Consider the following 6,000-nt stretch of genomic DNA (forward strand, 5'->3'; position numbering starts at 1 on the left):
TCTGGAAAATCTACAACAGTGTAGTAAATAATGGGCAATCAACAATTCCCCCACTAACCAACAATCACGAGGTTGTCTCCTCAGCAACCGACAAGGCTAACATGCTTGCCAGTCGGTTTGCCTCAAACTCCACACTGGACCCTTCCAACCACCCCCTACCTGACTTTTCTATGCGGACAGACGCCACACTAGACGATCTGAAAACCACCCCTGCTCAGGTGCATGCTATCATAAAAAACCTTGACACCTCAAAAGCATGTGGACCCGATCTTATCCCAGCTGTGCTATTAAAAAAGTGCTCAGCCGAAGTAGCTCCAGTTCTCTCCAAACTCTACAACAAATGTCTTAATGAAGCTTGCTTTCCGGGCTGTTGGAAAACTGCTTCTGTTGTACCAGTATTCAAGAATTCTGGCGAAAGGACAGACCCATCAAATTATCGCCCCATTAGCCTCCTCCCACTTTTTGCCAAAATATTTGAGACCATAATTAACCATGCTCTAGTCCATCATCTTACAGATGCTAAACTACTGACTGACAAACAATATGGATTTAGACAAGCCCGTTCCACAGCAGACATCCTCACCGTGATCTCTGAACGTATATACCAATCACTGGACAAAGCGGGGGAAGGCAGAGCGGTAGCTCTAGATATATCTAAGGCTTTTGACAGGGTATGGCATGAGGGTCTCCTCAGTAAAATCAGATCATACGGTATCACTGGTAGAATACTTAACATAATTAAATCCTTCTTAGATAAGAGAAAAATCCAGGTAGTCCTCGACGGTCGCACATCTAAACAATATGATATAAATGCGGGAGTGCCCCAGGGTTCTATCCTTGGACCTCTATTGTTCCTGATATTCATAAATTACCTCCCCGACAACATTGCCTCTGAGATGGGTATATATGCTGATGACACTACACTCTATGGCAGACACGACAGGAAGATGAATGAACACATTTCTAAAGAAATGGCAGAAACACTAGAGGAAGACCTCCAATCTGTAGTGGAATGGGGACAAAAGTGGTTGGTCGCGTTCAATGCTGCCAAGACTAAACTAGTTTCATTCAATAATTACAAGAAACCCTCTCTACCACCAATAGCAATGGCCAACGACTCTTTATCTGAGAGTCCATCTTTCAAACTCCTTGGCCTAACGTTCACAGGAAACATGAGTTGGAACAATTACATTGAAGGCATTGCCAGGGCCGCTGCAAGAAAGGTAGGCTCTCTCTACCGTGCTAGAAAACTACTAACACCCGAAAGTATTCTGTACCTCTATAAGGCCACCATTCGCCCATGTATGGAGTATTGCTGCCACATCTTGGCTGGTGCATCTGCTACTAGTCTCTCGCTCCTTGACAAGGTTCAAAAGAGAGTCGCAAATCTGATAGGCCCTGAACTGGCATCTAAGCTTCAGCCTCTGTCCCATCGACGAAATGTTGCATCCCTCTGCCTGTTCTACAAGTATTTTAGTGGTGAATGCTCTGATGAACTGCAATCACTTGTGCCCCCACGACGCGAGCACCCTCGACAAACCCGACAGGCTACTAGATCCCACCCCCACACTGTAGAGGTCCCTAGATGTAAAATATCTTTTTACTCCAATAGTTTCTTTCCCAGAACCGCAAGACTCTGGAATTCCATTCCAGCTCCCTGCTTCCCCAACAGTACTGACGTGCAGAAGTTCAAGTGTAACGTGAACCGACACCTTGCTGCCGAAATCCCTACATAGTATCCCAGTAGTTGTTTCCCCTGATAGTAGCCCCCTACACCAAAGTGGCAATTTGCCTTGTTTGGGGTGAAAATGTAATTAAAAAAAATATATATATATATATATATATATATATATATATATATATATATATATATATATATATATATATATATATATATCACATGGAACTAGAAAAAAGTCCGGACTCGTTATGTTTTCATATATTGCTAATTAAAGTTAAATTCATGTAACTTCTTAAATAACCTATACCTCATTTTACTAAACTTTTATCTCTTTACAATTCCACCTGTTCATATTAAATTTTTTATTGAATTATACTAGTGTTCGTGTCAATTAAAAAAACAAAATTTTAATCATGAAGCCAAAAAGAAATCAGGGCTAATAGATTTATTTTTTTTAATTTTATTATATCTTTAGAATATTTATTTAAAACAAATGTAACAGGAAAACAATGAACTAGTTAGTATTTTGCAATTCGGCACACCTGAAACTTTTTGGATATTCCCTGTAATTAGTTTGTGGAAAGATTGTGACAAAAGCGCACCCGTCTTCTCTATAACTGTTGTCCAAAGGTTTACACGATTTAAAATGTTCTCATTACGTAGATGTTGCTTGATGTAATGCCATACGTTTTCTAAGTGTATGAATTTTTTAATAGTAATGATAGTAATAATAAAATAAAAATAATAATAGTAATAATCATAAAAATAATAGTTGTAATAATAATAAATATAGTAATAATAATAGTAATAGTAATAATAATAATAATAATAATGATGATAATAATAATTGTAATAATTGTAATAATAATATTAATAATACTGATCATAATTATAATAATTGTAACAATAATAGTGGTTATAATAATAATAATAATAGTTGTAGTAGTAATAGTAGTAGTAGTAGTAGTAATAATAATAAACTAAACCGATATTCTATAGAAGTTCACGCAAATTAGTTTTCTTATATTAGATTTGTATCAAAATATCTCCGATATGTATCGAAATAATCTGATGAAGTGATTCGAAAATGAGCCACCAACTTAATAGGGCCTGAACTATAAACTAAACGCAATCCTCTGTTTTATCGTAAAAACGCGGCAAACTTTTGCATGTTTTACAAGTATTTTACTGTTAAATAATCTGACAAAAACAAGACACCAGCACCACTTTGATAACAATACCTCGACAAATTCGACAAACAGCAAAATTCAACCCTTACCGTATAGAGATTCATAGATTGCGAAAACCCTCTACTAACGCTTTTTTCTCTCTGACTGTTGCACTTTTCTCTTACGACACCCTGCATTCATGGCTGTACTCACGCGCTGATGTAAGGTGTAATGGAAATTAGCATCTTGCTGTCAAACGCCTTTAATAGAATCCGTGACAAATCTGGTATCGAATAGAAATACAGCAACTGAGAAAGGAGGCCGGTAAACCTGAGAGCGTTACGTCATTACATGATCAACATGTAGGTAAGGGGTGCCCAAAACTTTCTGTGTTCCATCATGTGTCCAGGCTAGTAGGCATACAAAAATGTGTGCCTTGCCTTAGAGAATGGCTGTGGTAATTTTATGAATGTAATCCAAACTACCATGTATTTTCTTCTCCTAACGATAAAAACAATTCTACATTTGGATAATTATATAATTGCAAATATTGTAATTGCACATTAGGATAATTTTAATCCAACAAAATATAACAGTAAGTAAACTTTGTTTTTAACTTTTATGTCTATCGGAGAGTCGATTTTATATATATATATATTTTTCTTGATTTTTTAAAACTGCAAAACAAACACATTTCATCAGAGAAAAGTTTTATTTATTAGTAAAAGAACTGACTTCAGTCAGTTCTTTTACTAATAAATAAAACTTTTAATTGAGTATTTCCAAATATTTAAAAGTAAGAAGAATATTTCATAACAGTTTTTTGTTTTTTTTTTCATAAAAAAATATGGTTTTATTTTTATGTCGTGTACGCACCGTGTTGACACAATAAAATTATTATTTAAAAAGTCATTCTTAACAGGGAGGGTTTTTTAACTATTGTGCACTTTCACCTTACATTTTAATTAAAAAAAATATGAAACCAATTTAAATTAACGTGTAAAATGTTATCTACAATAGACCACGGTGTGTATACTGCACATACACCATTAATATCATAATTATTATAAAAACACTAACAATAATAATAAAAAAAGTTACTTTACGGGGGATATGGACGTGCGTAAACAGATTTTAATTAAATCGTTGCTTCCCCCAAAGCGCATGCGCCGAATATTTTCCTTGGTTTATTTTATGAAGAAAGCTTTTTTGAAGGTACTATTTGAGACAAAAAAGGGGCCAAACCATGATTTGAATATGTATGAAAAAATGTAATATATATATATATATATATATATATATATATATATATATATTTAATGTGGAATATATAATTATAAAATTAAATTAAAATAGAATGAAAATGAAATAAAAAGAAGCACTAAATAAATGTATGAATCCAATTTAATTAAATAAATGATAAAAACTAAATGATAATGCACGCTCTATTAAAATAAAGTGTATTAGATATATATTAAAACACTGAAAGAAAACCCCAGGGAGCAGCTATCAAATTAAAAATCGTTAACTCAGTATAGTTTTTCATGCAGTGCCACAAAAAGCACATGACATCGACTGGCGCCCGACAAATTAGTTGTGAAGGGTCGGGGAGGACGGAACGTCCAAGGTGGGAGATTAGAAACCAGATCTCCACGGAAAGTGTGCCGTTCAAATCTGGTACCTTGGGAAGGCATTTTTCACCCAAACCGCAGGAAACAGCAATGCCCGATGCCAACGATAAATCAATGGCAAACGACTGTTGCGATAACATGTACTCATTTGCAGAGTGGTCAAGGGGAGGAAAACACTAGAAATCTGGGTAGACGTGTTATACGTCTATATCTAGCGAATGACACAGGTTACTGCCAGTGAGCGATCATTGATGAAGAAAACTCCTAGTGAGTGAAATAATAATGTTCCCTCCCAACTTCACCACTGCCCTAATTTTATATCATAGATGTTTACTATATTTTCTTAGTTTTTTCTCGTATATCCACGTCATCGTATGATTGTCTTTTAGATTATTTTAGTTATGTGAACTTTATGTTCGTATTCATGTGTTCTGCACTGATAAGAAAATAAAGACTATAACGATTTTTTTAGGAAAAACATGGGAAAATATACAAAGAAGAACAGAAAACAAAAGCTTCTTTATTAAATATAATTTCAGTTATTTTAATATTTTAACACATAATCCCGCGCAGAAAATCCACCTGCTCAATAAGGAACACTCAGGTTAGGAAAAAAAAAACTAAACAAATGTTTCAGTCATAAAGGACTTCTTCCCCACAGAAAAGTTGGATCGTAGCATCAGATAGATACTACACTTTGATCTTGTCCCCGAAGCCAAGAAGTGTTTGTATTTTATGTTTCTTAAATTGTTTGGTCCGTGAATTTATAATTCAGTTTTATTAGACTTAGATTGAATATTGCCTAATTACGTAATTCTGCATAGATTATATTTTATACTGAAAAAAGTTAATTAATTATTGAATTAGGTTCCTTTTTTGTCTTTTTTTACATGTTAGGTGGTCATATATTATTGACATTGACAGTTCGATAAATCTTACCTACAGGCATTTCCAGTTAAAAGGTATTTCATATCTCAGTGGTCGTGATACGAGAGGTGTGCAATAAGTAAGGCCCTTGAACCACTTCCAGTTGTCTTGTATAGCTGAAATTTTGCCTGGTGTGAAATAAAGCCTGTTGAATGTCGAGCAGTGATCCGATTGTTGTATTTGAAAGGGAGCAAACCACAGGAGACTTTTGATGAAATGACAGAAACTAATGATGATAATGTGCCATCACATGACCATGTAAAACGCTGGCATCGTGAATTCAAACATGGCTGAGAGTCTGTGGAAACAACTCCCAGACCTGGTCGCCCCACCTTCTACCATTGATGATGCCTCTGAGTGTCAAGTTGAGGCTTCCATTTTGGAAAATTGGCGCGTAACTATTCGCTAAATAGCCCAAGATGTCCAGAGTAGTACAGGGTATGTGGAAACTATCATTTATGACCATTTGCATATGCATAAGGTGTCTGCCGGATGGGTTACCAGGTTGCTCACACCATTCCAGAAGGGAGAACGCGTTGAGTGGTCAAGGATGCATTTGGAGATGTGCCAAGAAGATGAGTCCAAGTTTTTC

This window comes from Euprymna scolopes, chromosome 8 (genome assembly GCF_053919585.1).
Source record: "Euprymna scolopes isolate OS-2025 chromosome 8, ASM5391958v1, whole genome shotgun sequence".
In the NCBI taxonomy this organism is placed as follows: domain Eukaryota; kingdom Metazoa; phylum Mollusca; class Cephalopoda; order Sepiida; family Sepiolidae; genus Euprymna; species Euprymna scolopes.